This window comes from Mixophyes fleayi, chromosome 3, assembly GCF_038048845.1.
Source record: "Mixophyes fleayi isolate aMixFle1 chromosome 3, aMixFle1.hap1, whole genome shotgun sequence".
NCBI classification, from domain to species: domain Eukaryota; kingdom Metazoa; phylum Chordata; class Amphibia; order Anura; family Limnodynastidae; genus Mixophyes; species Mixophyes fleayi.
In genome coordinates, this window is record NC_134404.1 from 194,128,633 (window position 1) to 194,145,583 (window position 16,951).

Below are 16,951 nucleotides of genomic sequence, written 5' to 3' on the forward strand. Positions count from 1 at the left end.
TTTCATGGTATTGCAGTTGTTTGTTGGAAACACAGTAATAGTTGATTGACTTGTAAGGGCAATGAGATGACATCTTAACCGTGTTACCGATATATGGCATCTGAGCCAGGAGGTATGAGTCTGTCCCTTTCCAGGCCCCTTCATTATATCCATATCAGGTCAGCAAAGAAGATGAGACCACATTCAGATGGAAGCAACAGAGTTATAAAAATTTTGCTCTACACACAGTAGGGTTTGTACTTAAGAATTTATAAATAAAAATAAAGAAAAATGCTGCTGCTGAACAGCTCTAGAGCTGCAATAGCTCAGTATTGGAAAACTCCAATTCCCCACCTCTTTCTAAAATCATATCCAAACTTCAGAGAAGTTATAACATGGAGACCATTAGGGTTCAAATACTCAACATTCGCATCTTCCCATCTGATTAATTGGTATATGTCTTCTATGTAGACCATCTGTCCGCACCATGCTCCGTCACCCAACTTAATGAGAATTACTGCTCTGTTGCTCATCAAAGCACTATGCTAATTTTTGTCTTCTCAATGAGTTTAATGTTACATCTAATGTCACTTCGCTTCCCTTCTCAAACATTATTACTATTATTACCATTTATTTATATAGCGCCACTAATTCCGCAGCACTGTACAGAGAACTCGCTCACATCAGTCCCTGCCCCATTGGGCTTACAATCTAAATTCCCTAACACACACACACTAGGGTCAATTTTGTTAGCAGCCAATTAACCTACCAGTATGTTTTTGGAGTGTGGGAGGAAACCGGAGCACCCGGAGGAAACCCGCGCAAACACAGGGAGAACATACTAACACCCCAGCGCTGTAAGGCAGAAGTGCTAAGAACTTAACCACCGTGCTGCCCAAACATCACAGGTGAATGAAGGACAGACCAGTTAAGCACCATTCATACCCTTGGTGGGCTGACCACACTGAAACTGGACAGGCCACATAGCATGATGCAGCAGAACTCTGCTTCCCATCAGTAGACCCTTTTAAACACTCCTATTGCAAATAACGACTAGCAACAAATACCATATAATTACAATTTTGTAGTCATAACCAATGCTACTCACAAATATTTTACTCTTAATCTAAATCAATATTCACTTTGAGTGTATTTGGCAACAGTGATGGAAACTGCACAGCGGATTTAAACACATTTTTACAGCTACATACAGCATGCAAAAAAAACACTTAATCTTTTCCTTTCTATATCAACAATTAGTAGTCTTCGTGGTAATGAACATATCTAGGCAATATGGATGCCAACCACAAGATGAAGGATGTCTCTGAGGTGACAGTTGATTACAGTTATAATGGAGATTCTGTGTGACTGAGGTAAGAATCTCTGTCACTGGACACACATCACACTCATCTGGTGATTAAACGTAGCTTTCTTGCCAATTGTTCAGTGCATTTCTTCTTATAAATTAGGAGGAATAAATAATACTGATATTTTGATAAATATGTGAAACTATTTTGTTGTTTTCCGGTCACAGTAATTGTCACTTGCAAACAGGTAAATATATCTCACTGTCTCATCCTCTTCTCTTTCTATCTCTTTATCAATTTCTCTCTATAATGCTAGCTTTCTCACACTTAATGTCTGTCTCGGATCTCTCTTTCACTGTGTCTCATCACGGCTGTTCCTCTGTTGCTCTGCTATTCACTGCTGCTGTGTCCCTCCAGTTCATTAGCTATGTTCTTTCTGTCTGTTTTTCCCTCTATCTTCTCTTTTCACAAGGCTCCTCAGCCCTCTCTCTGTTTCTCTGCTTCCTTGAATCACTGTCTTCACTGTCTCATCATTTTTCCTGTCACACAAAACACAGAACCTTCCAGCAGCCCTCACAGACTGGACTTTTCTGGGTCTTCAAGTCTCTCCTGTATCCTGCTGTGAGACTGTTCTGTTTCACTGGGTCCTAGTGCCCAACAGTTTCTGGGTATCACACCTTCACACCACAGTCCAACATTGTTGCAAGCCACAGGTATCTCATGGATGAAAACAATTAATCTAACATCATTGTTTGGAAGAAAGTTCTTAAACTTAAGCAGTGTACATTTTGCACAAGCATGTTAGTTACGTAGCTTCTTTAAACAAGTTGCTTGCACTTATTGATTTGTATATGTATGTGCCCCTGTGTCTGTAAGTTGTTTCAACAGGATTTAGTCAATCTCTCGATGCTGAACCTGTCAACAGTCAGAAATGTCGACAGGTTCAGTGTTAAGACGTGGTTAAAATGGCTACATTCTGACTAGATAGTAAAGTCGACGGTCACAATGTCAACATTCAAACGGCAATGTCGGCACCAGCCACTGTATCCATCTGACCATCAATACAGCTGTCGGCACAAAACTGTAAATAATACTGTAAAAATAAAACAATATTCCCCCCCAAAACAGCTTAACCCTAATGCTGAAAGCCTATGCTGGTACTAGTAAAAACAGGGGGGAAAAAGCCTAGGGTCCCCCCATCTTTACTAGTAACCGCACTAGGCTTTGCCAGCCAGTGCTGGTGGCACTAAGGCAGGGAAACCTGCAGCGTGGGGTCCCCTTGTCATAATGACAAACCAGCCCCAGGCCGTTCATCATGGGGCTGGATTCCCTAGGGAGATGGGAGTCAGAAAAAAAACCAAAAACCCTTCCTTAGGGTACCCAGCCACATATTGAAAGCATAAGGGCTCTTCCCACAACCCTGAGCGGTGGGTGTGGGGTAATAAAAAAACATTTATTGTTAAAAACACCATTTTGTCCTTGGTGCACGAAAGGTCCCAGCAAGCCCAGGCTGTCATTAACAGATTGAGCATGCTGGTGTTTGTAGTTGCACGAGTATATACATGGCTGGCAGGGCATGCAGGCATTTGGGGAACCACAAGTTTCAGCATGCCCTGGCTCCCAGGGACCGCTAGGACTTGTAGTACACCAAGGCAAATAAAATGTAAATAATGTCTAATAAATAAAACACACACCTTGTTTGTAAAATAACTTTATTTGAAATAAATAAAAAAACACTCCTGTAATATCCAACAACATTCAGGTTCTTCATCTGTAGTACATACTTGTCCATAAAATTATATCATAGGATCGGGTAGCTTGATACCGGAAAAAAATCCATGTCCCAGAAAAAAATAAAAGCAACAAACACAACACATCCTTGGTCCTGCAGCTTTGAAACAAAAAATAATCCAGAGAATCCTTGCTTCTGACTTGGCAAAATAAAAAAATGTCTTAACGTAAAGAGGGGGCTTTCCCGTGTTCTCAGCGCTGGTAGCACTAATGTTAATGTGTTTTGTGGGGAGGGGGGGGGGGGCACTGTTTTTTTTTTTTTTTTGTTATGTATTAACTGCTTTCTGCCAGCAGGTCCCATGGCTGGTGCTGACATTGTCGTTCCAATGTCTACAGTGTGACTGTCATGTTTACTACCTGTCAACAGTCAAACATATATAGGAAAACATATATAGGCATACACAGGGCCGGGGCGAGTATGTTGGGCACCACCCTGCAAAAAAAAAATGTGCACCCTCCTCTTTTATAATTATTTGTTCATGCAATAATGTTTTTTCTTTTAATACAAATCCTATAATACACTTTAATAAAGAGAATGATACAAATAAATACATTAAACAACAAACATAAATTGCTATATGAATAATATAAATGAAGAATATGTATTATTTGTAATAAGATTTAAAAATTTTTGCAAATTAGTTTGGTTGTGCCCCCTCCATCACACGCTGCCCCCCTCTCCTCCACCACACGCTGCCCCCTCTCCTTTTTCAGCATTGCTGTCCCCTCCATTATTTACTTACCTTTCTATGACCTCTTTTCCTTCTCTTCTTCTATTGTTTTCTTTTCTTGCTGTCTCGGTGTGCGGCTCCTCTCTGCGTCGATCCTCACTGACGGTGTCTGGACGTGATGACATCACGCCCGACACTGTCAGTGAAAAGGCAGCAGAGGGGAGGAGGAAGAGGGAGCTGGCAGGTTTTTTTCTAATTCATTTTTGTTTGTGCCGGCGGACAACCAGTAATGGCAGGTGGTAGGAAGCGTCCCTCAGTCTTGGTGCCTTGCTTACCCCACTTGCCGCATTCCGCCAGACCTGGGCATATACATGAATAGCAAAATGATCAGCTGAGCAAAAAGTTGATATCCGCCTCTAGCAAACATTTCTAAAACCAAGCCTGAAAGGATATCTTGAAATACAATATATTAACTATAGTGTCACTCACCGGACTGTAAGTGCCTCTAGGTTGGGACATGGGTCTCTCTCGCTCCTGCTGATGCCTCTCCTGAGCCGCGGCCATCCGCCATCTTGACTAAGATTGCGCATGTGCAGAAACCCTGAACTGTTAATACCTCGCCTCTAGTCTCATTGGTTAATTAATCACCTCTCAGTACTTAAGGCACCTGTTGCCCTATTACCTTTGCCTGTTCTTGGTTCTCATTCCTTGAGACTTTGAGGTGTTTCCTGTTTCTGCTCGTGTTATCCGTTTGCTCTGGACAAGTCTCCTCTCCTCATCGGTAGTAGAACTTACCCGCTGCAGACTACTCTCGCTACCTCCGTTACCTGCCTGCTTCTGGACAAATCTCCTCTCCACATCGGTAGTAGCACTTACCCGCTGCAGACTACTCTCGCTACCTCCGTTACCTGCCTGCTTCTGGACAAGTCTTCTCTCCACATCGGTAGTAGAACTTACCCGCTGCAGACTACTCTCGCTACCTCCGTTACCTGCCTGCTTCTGGACAAGTCTCCACTCCACATTAGTAGTAGAACTTACCCGCTGCAGACTACTCTCGCTACCTCCGTTACCTGCCTGCTCCTGTACAAGTCTCCTCTATACATCAGTGGTATAACTTGCCTATTGCAGACCACTCACGTTGCTCCGTTACATGCCTGCATTTGGACAAGTCTTCCCTTCACATCAGTGGTACAACTTGCCTATTGCAGACCACTCACGTTGCTCCGTTACATGCCTGCACCTGGACAAGTCTTCCCTTCACATCAGTGGTACAACTTGCCTATTGCAGACCACTCACGTTACTCCGTTCCACGTCTGCACCTGAACAAGTCTTCCCTTCCCATCAGTGGTACAACTTGCCTATTGCAGACCACTCACGCTTTTCTGTTACACACCTGCGCTGGACAAGTCTTCTCTACATATCTGTGGTGAAACTTCCCAGCTGTAGACCATTCATGTTTCCTTGTGATATAGCTACTACTCTGTATGGTACCTATTAGCTGGACTAAAGTCTACAAGTGCCTCTGTATTGTAGCTGCAAGTCGCTGACTCTTCTACTATATTGTTGATTGGTCTTTGCCTAACGTTATCCAGTTATCAAGTACTGGCCTGCTATATGCTACCTGCGTGCTAAGGCACTTGGACTCTTTCCTCATTTTATCCTGTTTACTAAACTGCTGTACCATCACAGTTCCACGGTGCCAAGACTCAGCATTTATACTATTGACATTCCTTTCCTTTATTCTACTGTATGGTTCCACTGATTCACCACACTACCCAGAGGTCCGCAATTCTGGTAAGTGTAGCTACACCTGGTGAATTCTGGGTAAAACTCCTAGTGCCCGTGACAGTAAGAACAGGCCATGACAGACCCAGGATCGGAACCAACAGCTAGGGATATGCTGCAGTACCTGGTTACTCGGGTTGAACAAGATGCTCGTCAGCAACAATTATTTCAATGTTTGCAGTCTCTAGTCTCTCAGGGAGATCCTGTGCAAAATGAATCTTCTACTAATAATCCCCCCAGAGTCTTCTCTTCCAGTGCCATCCCAGGTGTCTGTTGCTTCTACTCTACTATTACCCTTCTAATAATAGGCCAATATTTTGCATTTCTCATGGAGTATTAGAGTCTGGATATTTATTATGAAAATATGACAACTCTGGTTATCATTAAATAATCTTTATACGGTACATTTTTCACCAATACTGTATATGGCGACTATTTCAAAAAAATTAAAAATTAAAAAATTAAAAAATTGGAATAATAATGTATCCTTTGATGTAATTTAGTTTGAATGATTACCTTTCTAACAATGGGCCAAAGGAATGTAATTTGTATGGAGTACTTGAGTTTGGATAGTGACTGTATGACATATCTTTTATCTCTTATTTACTATAACAATAAGTGCGAATTACATACTCTGACAATGTGGATCTCACTGTTCTGAACATATCTCCGCGATTAGTACTGCAAACTTTGACACTCTGTACTGGATGCCAGCATGATCTATGATATGATTTGTTATTCTACCCGTCAATCATTTTCTCGTCAGGGGATTGGACGGTTCTTATATATCAGCTTCCCGAGACTGTTTCTCGGGTTACCTCTGTGAAAAAGCAAAGCGCGAAACGTACGTCGAGGCTTAGTGACGTCATTTGTGACGTCACGAGCACCCGACAGTGGTGTCTGGTCCCGGCGCTGTATGCCCTGGTTAACAGTCCCGTACATCCTATAACAAGCGTTAGAGGTATTTCATTTATCCTCATAATATGCGTTTAATTAGGATGTAGTGATCTATATTATAGCTATGTTAGTGTGACGAAAGTGGGGTCCACGCTATTGCACCACTCGGTTAGGTGTTAGAGTGGGGATACAAATAACAGGTGTCTGATTACCCTGTAGTATTTTCTTATAATATATATGTGCATATGCACGATTTATCTACCCCCTGAGTGTTTGCAAACCACGTGTGTTTCTCGCTGTTTAGCTTGGCACACCACATTTTAGATCAAAGGAGAAACCTAATAAGGAAAGAGCTAAAATAATAAATGTTTTACACAAACATCTATAGATAATGCTCATAAGTGCTACCCAGGATATTTGATATAATATGGTGGCAGAAATTTTCTTCCTAATTCTTTATATTCCCACTTTTTTGAATTATATGGTCACACACAGATAACTATTGGATTTTAGGGGCAACATTTTATTTCCCCCTTTTTTCATAGCTGGGCTGTATAGAAATTGACCTATAGGCTACAGATAATTTCTCAATAGGCCATAGATAGACCCATATGAGGTTGGATACTATGTTAGGAATTGATTGCGGAAGCTTTAATTGAAGTATGACATGGTTCTAGATATATTTAATGCATTTGAATTGGCCCTTGTGATATCCAATATCTGCCACTGTCGGGTGTTTGTGTTTTAAATACACCACATATACAACTTACACTTTTAACAATATTTCGCTGCTTTACTTGATGTTTTAATAAGAATTTAATAAAATTTAGTTTTAATTGATAATAATCCCTTAGGGACCGGAGTGCCTCTATTTACTCTTTTTCTCCTTTTTTTTACTATGACCTAGTAAATATTAGAGTGCACCCCGTCTATTGCGTGAGGTTGCATTTAGTACCCACTATAGATGATTGGTCCTAATTTTGAGTGCGACCATACTTTTTGTTTTGTATGACGCTTCTACTCTACACCTGCCTACTCCCTCAAAATTTGATGGAGATCGAAAAGCTTGTAGGGGCTTTCTCAATCGGTGCTCTATTCATTTTGAGCTCCAACCTCAAAATTTCCCTACTCATCGCTCTAAAGTGGCCTATTTAATCTCTCTGTTTTCTGGACAGGCTCTGGCATGGGCCTCTCCTTTGTGGGAAAGAAATGACCCCTGCTGGAGGATAGTGCCATGTTCATTTCAACTTTCCGAAGAATTTTTGATGAACCTGGTCGTGTTATTTCTGCTGCCTCTAGTATTCTTCGATTACGCCAAGGATCCCGTTCAGTAGCACAGTATGTAATTCAATTTCGCACACTTGCCTCTGAACTCCAATGGAATAGTGAGGCATTGATAGCTGCCTCCTGGCAAGGTCTTGCTGACAAGATTAAATATGTGCTGGCTTCCCAAGAGTTACCATCTTCTTTGGATGCTTTGTTATCTTTGTGCAACAGAGTGGACATGAGATTCCGAGAAAGAAATTCCGAAAAGGAGTCTTCACCTAAAGTATCGGGTCGCCTGCCTTCTCGATTTCGTCATCCCTCACCTTCAGTGGAACCCATGGAGGTAGGACGTTCTAGATTGACTTCAGAAGAGAGTGAACGATGATTGAAGAATAAGCTCTGTATTTATTGTGATGATCCTAATCACTTGCTGAACTAATGCCCTAGAAAGTCGGGAAACGCGAGGCCCTAACCTGTTCTGGAGAGGTAAGGTTGGGGTCCCTGGAATCCTCTCCACACCTTTTGAATTCTAAAGTTTGCTCGTTTGCTGTTACTGTTTCCACTTCTACTAAGTCTTTTACATCGCAAGCACTTCTGGACTCTGGAGCTGCTGGGAGTTTTATTTCAAGTTCCTTAGTGTGTCAGTGGTCTTTACCTGTGACTCCTTTAAAAACAGCTATTGCTGTTACGGCCATAGATGGTTCACGAATTATCAATGGAACTATTACTCAACATACCATTCCTGTAAACCTTCAAATCGGGGCTTTACATAAAGAGCAAATTTCGTTTTTAGTTCTTCCGGTTACTACTAGTCCTATTGTACTTGGCTTTCCGTGGCTTCAACTCCATTCTCCACAGATTGACTGGAATGTTCCGCAAGTTATTTCCTGGGGTTTGGATTGCCATCACAGATGTTTGACTCAAGTGGTTCCAGTGAAAATAAATAAATCATCTATAACACCTTGTCCACCTGGTCTTCCTCCACAGTACAACTCCTTTGCTGATGTATTTGATAAAGCCCAGTCAGAACGTCTTCCGCCCCATCGGGCTTGGGATTGTCCAATAGATTTACAACCTGGCAAAAATCCTCCTAGGGGTCGTGTTTACCCCCTTGCGTTACCAGAGACCCAGGCGATGTCTGACTATGTCAAACAAAATCTCCATCGTGGGTTTATTTGACCGTCCATTTCTCCCGCTGGAGCGGGTTTCTTTTTTGTTAAGAAGAAGGACGGGTCTTTGAGACCGTGTATAGATTATCAAGGTCTTAATGCCATAACCATCAAAAATCGTTACCCCATTCTGTTAATTACTGAACTTTTTGATCGCATTAAGGGAGCTCGGATATTCACTAAACTGGATCTTCGTGGTGCTTATAATTTAATTCGGATCAAGGCCGGAGATGAATGGAAGACAGCTTTTAACGCCAGGGATGGACATTATGAATATCTTGTCATGCCCTTTGGGTTATGTAACGCCCCAGCTGTCTTCCAGGGGTTTGTGAATGAGATTTTCCGGAACTTGTTGTATGTTTGTGTCGTTGTCTATCTAGACGACATATTGATATTTTCTCAAGATCTTTCATCCCATCGATTACATGTGGCAGAGGTCCTTTCTAGACTCTGGGAAAATTTGTTATTCTGTAAACTGGAGAAATGTTCCTTTGAATTATCTCAGATTCCCTTCCTGGGATATATTGTGTCTGGAGTAGGTCTGGAGATGGATCCGGAGAAAGTGAATGCAGTGTTATATTGCCCCCAGCCAACTACTCTCAGAGCTATTCAACGATTTTTAGGATTTGCTAACTATTATCAACGTTTTATTTAAGGTTTCTCCTCCATTGTCTCTTCTATTGTGGCGCTTACCCGTAAGGGTGCTAATACCAAGCAATGGTCCCCTGAGGCTCTTCAAGCATTTCAGTTCCTCAAGAGGGCGTTTTCAACTGCTCCTATTCTTCGACAACCTGATGTTACCCTTCCTTTTTTCCTTGAGGTAGATGCCTCTAATGTTGGACTAGGAGCCATTCTATCTCAGAAATCTGAACAAAAGAAATTCCATCCTTGTGCCTTCTACTCACGAAGTTTATTACCTGCTGAGAAGAATTATACTATCGGAGATAAGGAGCTATTAGCCATAAAGGTGGCTTTGGACGAGTGGAGATACCTACTAGAGGGTGCTCATCACCCCGTGACTATTTTTACTAACCATAAAAATCTTCTCTATCTACAGTCAGCTCAATGTATGAACCCCCGACAAGCCAGATGGTCACTTTTTTTCTCTCGGTTTGACTTAATTATAACCTTCAAACCGGCTTCTAAGAATAAAAAAGCGGATGTATTGTCTCGGGCGGTGGCCTCTTCCTCTGATATTGAAGATTGTTTTGATCGTTCCATACTGGATCCTAAATGTGTCAGTTTAGCTGCTTCTTCCACCAATGTTCTACCATTTGGGAAAACCTTTGTTCCACCACTTCTTTGTAAAAAGATTTTGTCATGGTATCATTCCTCTCGTTTTGCTGGGCATTCTGGAGAATGAAAAACATTAGAGATTCTCTCTCGAAGTTACTGGTGGCCCTCTATTAGGAAAGATGTCAAGGAGTTTGCGGCTGCTTGTGATGTTTGTTCCCAATTTAAAGTTTCCCGTAGAACACCGGCGGGTCTACTTCAACCACTACCCATTCCTTCTAAACCATGGACCCATATAAGTATGGATTTTGTGACTGATCTTCCTCTCAGCAAGAAATGCAATACCATTTGGGTAGTGGTAGATAGATTCTCTAAGATGGCTCATTTTGTCCCTTTGATAGGATTACCTTCTTCTTCTACATTGGCTGATCATTTCATCAAGGAAATATTTCGAATTCATGGATGTCCATCTGAAATCGTTTCGGACAGAGGAGTGCAGTTTGTCTCCAGATTTTGGCGAGCCCTTTGCAAAACCTTGGGTATCCAACTGTCACTATCATCGTCATACCATCCTCAATCAAATGGACAGACCGAGAGAGTCAATCAAGATCTAGAGACTTTCATAAGAATTTTTTCTTCAGCCAACCAGGACAATTGGGTAGATTTGCTTCCATGGGCCGAATTCGCCCATAATAATATGTATCATGAGTCATCTTCTAAAACACCATTTTTCGTTGTATACGGTCACCATCTGTCTCTCCCAGAATTTCCTGCCCTCCCTCCCACCCAAGTTCCTGCTGTGGAGGGTTTATGTCAAAAGTTTAAATCCATTTGGGCTCAGGTTAAATTCTCTTCAAAAAAGGCATCTTCAAGATATAATTTTTTTGCTGATAAATAGAGGCGAGCAATTCCAGCACTTAAAATTGGAGATCGTGTGTGGCTTTCTACCAAGAATATTCACCTGAAGGTTCCTTCCATGAAGTTTGCTCCACGTTTTATTGGTCCTTATAAAATCGTTCAAGTGATAAATCCTGTTTGTTTTAAACTTTCTTTACCGAAGAACCTTCGTATCTCCAATTCCTTCCACGTTTCATTACTCAAACCTCTCATCATCAACCGATTTTCTGTTCCTTCTTCAGTATCTCGCCCAGTTCAAGCTCAACAAGAGGAGGAGTTTGAGATTACTCATATACTTGATGCTAAAATCTCTAGGGGAGTCCTTCGCTTCCTAGTGCATTGGAAAGGTTTTGGTCCAGAGGAGCGCTCTTGGATCCTTGCAGATGATCTTAATGCTCCAGCTCTTCTGAAAAAGTTTTATTCCAAATATTCGGGCAAACCTGGTTCTAAGTGTTCTGTGCCCACCTTTAAAAGGGGGGGTACTGTCACTCACCGGACTGTTAGTGCCTCTAGGTTGCGACATGGGTCTCTCTCGCTCCTGCCGGCGCCTCTCCTGAGCCGCGGCCGTCCGCCATCTTGACTAAGATTGCGCATGTGCAGAAACCTTGAACTGTTAATACCTCGCCTCTAGTCTTATTGGTTAATTAATCACCTCTCGGTACTTAAGGCACCTGTTGCCCTATTACCTTTGCCTGTTCTTGGTTCTCATTCCTTGAGACTTTGAGATGTTTCCTGTTTCTGCTCGTGTTATCCGTTTGCTCTGGACAAGTCTCCTCTCCTCATCGGTAGTAGAACTTACCCGCTGCAGACTACTCTCGCTACCTCTGTTACCTGCCTGCTTCTGGACAAATCTCCTCTCCACATCGGTAGTAGAACTTACCCGCTGCAGACTACTCTCGCTACCTCCGTTACCTGCCTGCTTCTGGACAAGTCTTCTCTCCACATCGGTAGTAGAACTTACCTGCTGCAGACCACTCACGTTGCTCCGTTACATGCCTGCACCTGGACAAGTCTTTCCTTCACATCAGTGGTACAACTTGCCTATTGCAGACCACTCACGTTGCTCCGTTACATGCCTGCACCTGGACAAGACTTCCCTTCACATCAGTAGTACAACTTGCCTATTGCAGACCACTCACATTACTCCGTTCCACGCCTGCATCTGGACAAGTCTTCCCTTCACATCAGTGGTACAACTTGCCTATTGCAGACCACTCACGTTACTCCGTTCCACGCCTGCATCTGGACAAGTCTTCCCTTCACATCAGTGGTACAACTTGCCTATTGCAGACCACTCACGTTACTCCGTTCCACGCCTGCATCTGGACAAGTCTTCCCTTCACATCAGTGGTACAACTTGCCTATTGCAGACCACTCATGTTACTCCGTTCCACGCCTGCACCTGGACAAGTCTTCTCTACACATCAGTGGTAAAACTTGCCTATTGCAGACCACTCACGTTACTCCGTTCCATGCCTGCGCCGGGACAAGTCTTCCCTTCACATCAGTGGTACAACTTGCCTATTGCAGACCACTCACGCTTTTCTGTTACACACCTGCGCTGGACAAGTCTTCTCTACATATCTGTGGTGAAACTTCCCAGCTTTAGACCATTCATGTTTCCTTGTGATATAGCTACTACTCTGTATGGTACCTATTAGCTGGACTAAAGTCTACAAGTGCCTCTGTATTGTAGCTGCAAGTCGCTGACTCTTCTACTATATTGTTGATTGGTCTTTGCCTAACGTTATCCAGTTATCAAGTACTGGCCTGCTATATGCTACCTGCGTGCTAAGGCACTTGGACTCTTTCCTCATTTTATCCTGTTTACTAAACTGCTGTACCATCACAGTTCCATGGTGCCAAGACTCAGCATTTATACTATTGACATTCCTTTCCTTTATTCTACTGTATGGTTCTACTGATTCACCACACTACCCAGAGGTCCGCACTTCTGGTAAGTGTAGCTACACCTGGTGAATTCTGGGTAAAACTCCTAGTGCCCGTGACATATAGTATGTGAAAAACAGTATACAAATGATTAGTTCTGAGAAATCTCACTTTACGCATCTATCATATCGCAACATACAGTACATTTCACTGTAATTTACAATGTTATTTAAAAGAAATGTTATTAATTTATATAAAAATGACTGCACATAAAATGCATTGTTTTTTCTCTTTAGTCTATCAAAAGTGTCTCCAGGCTGCAGTATCTCTCAACAAAACCTAGCCCAGCATGAAACAGAAGCATTTACTGGTTTGTCATATTCAGGACTTTTAATGTCTTTAAAACATGTCTTGTATTAGGACAATTACATTATTTCCAATGCAAAATGTCAGTTGCAGGATATCAAAGTAAATCCTCCCAGATCAAAATTTAAAAAACGTAAAAACAGGTCATGATGCTGTGCTTGAAGATTAGTTTGGCAGGCTAGGTGTAACTGGTCTGAATGACAGAATGAAAGACTATTAAATAATTAATCCTGAAAGTTAAAACGACTCAAATTAAATGACTCTAATAAAATTATATATACATTCCTTAGGAGAAAAGTAGATGTAGTAATGGGAGGATTAAATGAAGGCACTGAGGCTTCTCTTTTTGCATTTTCTTATCCGTTAAAATATTTTTGTTTGAATTTATCTGTTAAAGAGGCAATGATCAAAAATGGTATTGTTATGACTGACATAAGCTTTCAGAACAGGAAACAGAGGTTTTCGCCTTAGCAGCTGCCTTTCTCATAGAGCTTATCAGGGTCACAAGTACTCGGATGCCTCCACTCTTAACTCAATACCACAGCAGGTAGATAGGAGGCGGTAGCCAAGACAGGAGCGGATAGTCAGAAGCAGACCATAGCTTGTAGAATAACCAAAAGGATCAGGACTGGCAGCAAGCAGGGATATCTAAATAACAAGCCAAAGGTCAGGGCAATCAGAGTTCAAGTGGGGTTCAAAAACATGCCCACTTGTATACATAGGGGAACCAATCCAAAGGAAGGAGGCACACTTGGGATAATCAGCCTCAGAAGGCTGTTAATTGATTGTGAATATTTGCGCACGTGCCCGGTTGCCGCTTCATGCCTGAACGCCGCGCTAACTGACAGAGCATCCCGGACTTTGCCTTGGTGACAGCAAGGACAAAGAGGAAGTAAGTCCCGGTCTTCGTGGTGACAGCTGGGACATGTCCCAAATGTAAACAATGTCACTGCCGCAGCTCCTAACAGGTATAGTTTAATTATATACTATTGTAGGGATTGGATTATGTTTAGCCTCACAAATGGATTTTACAGGAATGGAAATGTTGCATATGGCACAAGATAAAGTGGTGACATTTTAAGGGTTATGTAAAATAAATGTCCAGTTTTGGCATCCCTCTGCCTAGCAATTGCCTGCTGCTCATTTCCACTTCCAACAACTAAGTGGGAGCCCCTCACTTGGAACCCCACTGTTATTATATTATCACTACATAGCCACATCTAAAGAATGATGTAGAACCCCAGACTTGATTGCTGGAATGTCATGAAAACATTGACACTTGAAAAAAACATTTATGGAGGCTGCACATCTAACCCTTGATTGGATGACCACACCACTTGTCCAATCAGATGTCTCCTCGACTTTACACTTACTTTAATAACAGTTTGAATGTTTCCCAGTCACCAGTCGTCAATCTCATTTCAAACATTTTATAGAAAGGAATGGCTGTGATATTATTGTAAAGATGTAAACCTAATTTCTAGGTGGGGATCTCAGAATGTGAACATGCCCTTTAAAGCACAACAACATAAATGGGAAAATCCACCCTCTACAAGCACGAGTCGGTTGGCAGAGTGATTCTATAGAGTTCACAAAAACCTGTAATGACGTAATATCTTTAATAATTTACAGCAAAAGGTGCATTATGTCTTATAATACACAAGTCTACCTAATATACACTAAAGAAAAGTCATCAGATTCACTGATTATAAACTATGAGATCAGAACTCACTGTTAATACAGATATATTTTACAGGACTTATCGGTCACACTGAACAGTGAAACAAACAGGTTTTTATACCTGACACGCCTCCCACCGCCCTATCTTGATGGGCAGGTGACACTCCCACCTTCCCTTTAAAAGGGAGTTCTCATCATCTGCTTCTATTCGATTGCTCTTACTGCAGACAGGCCCAGCAGCTTTGGGAAGTGATACTTCCAAACCATGTTAAATCAGACTCTATACCATTATTTTGTCACACATATGTCCTCCACCTGTTTATCTTTAAACTAGGTGCACTGTTGCACAAATATGTTAATATTAGTGAATATATGTGTGTGTATATATAATATAAATAAAATCACTTATCAGTTTAATGTGATCTGGAAACTAAAGCTTCAAGTGAAAAAAAATATAATTGTTTAGGAAAAATAAGTGAAAATAAATAAAAATAACAATACCCTTGTTCACAAGTTTGCACACCCTTTCATAATGGGGCTGTAGCTGTGTTCAGTTAACCAATCATATTCAAAATCATGTTCAAAGGTAATTAGCAAACACCTGCCTGCAATGAAAGTGCTTAACCCCAACTAAAGATTAACTGTTGCTGTAGGGTTTGCTTGCAGGTTTTTTTGTTATACCCTACTGAAATAGCCATGAGCCACTTAGGCTTAGGCTATTCCCATGGATTTCTTTCTGGGATGGACGGGGCTAAAGAATGAATTTCACACTCTAGCTGTAGTATACTGGTCATGTTTTTTAATCATTATTGTAGCAGTAAAATAAATCTAAATTCATAGGGGCTACTGTCATCTGATCTTACTATAGCTTATGTTTTTTATAAACAAGGGGTAAATATTTATTTTACCATAAATTGATATATATTGTTTGCCAATTTGGTCTTTTTAACTTGAAATCTATATTTACGTAGGCCGGAATGTATGGTTACTTATAGAAAGTTGATCGGAATTAATCAAATGGTTTACACCAGGCTCAGCCAACCTGTAGCTCTCCAGCTGCGATGAAACTACAAGCCCCAAACATGCGTTGTCAGCAGAAAGACAGCTGATAGCTGGCAAAGCATGCTAGGACTTGCAGTTTCACAGCACCTGGAGAGCCACATGTTGGCCAAGCCTGGTTTACTGGTAAGTTTGTAAAATGAAACCGAAAATGGTCACACCAGCATGTGTGTAAGATCACTGGACAAGTCCTTTGCATGTGGTTCAGATATTTGTCATGACGCAGAGCGACCACATGTATGCAGTTTAACCCATCGCATATATGCATGAACCTTTTCAGGTTTTACTAGGAAAAATTGTTATGTTTTTTTGAAATCTTCAACCTGTAACGTTTTCAATGTGCAACTAGTAAACTGGTCATGTAGCCTCTATTCATTTCTGACATAGGCTAGGAATAATGTTTAATTTGACCATACCTACCAACTGGTGAATGGCATCATTTTCACCCTGACTTTGTGACACAATGACTTAAAAGTGTAATTTTGTTACAGGGTTTGGGGCCAAAATGAATCGCAAATCACATCATGGAGGGTCCAATCCTGCCCACTTCACTAGGAAGTGGGCAGAATGCAGGAGAATGGCCTGTTCTCCTGGGAGTCTGGGAGACCTACCTGGAATTCGGGAGTCTTCCGTACATACCGGGTGAGTGGGCAAGTATGAATTTGACATATAAAGTAAATGAGAAAGACAAAGATGTATGGCTGTTTCTCAGCTTTGGTGGAAGCAAAAGCCTGCAGGTTTTCTAATGGCACATTAATACGCCTGACTCTTGTATTAAGGGCAGTTGACTTTCTTGTGTTCTTATTTTAACAGTAACTTAAAAGAGTGGAGATCACTGGGGTGGAGAGAATTAAAGTAAATTTGTCTAGATTACTTTAATGAAACAGCATCTATAAACAAGTAATCCATAATTGGTTTGCTTGTGAATCAACTATCAAGTGAAAGGTGGGACCATTTTGA

At 41.6% G+C, this 16,951-nt stretch overlaps 1 protein-coding gene across 2 annotated transcripts in view; it reads right to left on the reverse strand.

Annotated features, from left to right (window-relative positions):
- TRAPPC3L (trafficking protein particle complex subunit 3L) overlaps nucleotides 1-16,951 on the reverse strand; it is a 135,939-nt gene that overhangs the window by 50,287 nt on the left and 68,701 nt on the right. The gene's annotated exons all lie outside the window — the stretch shown is intronic.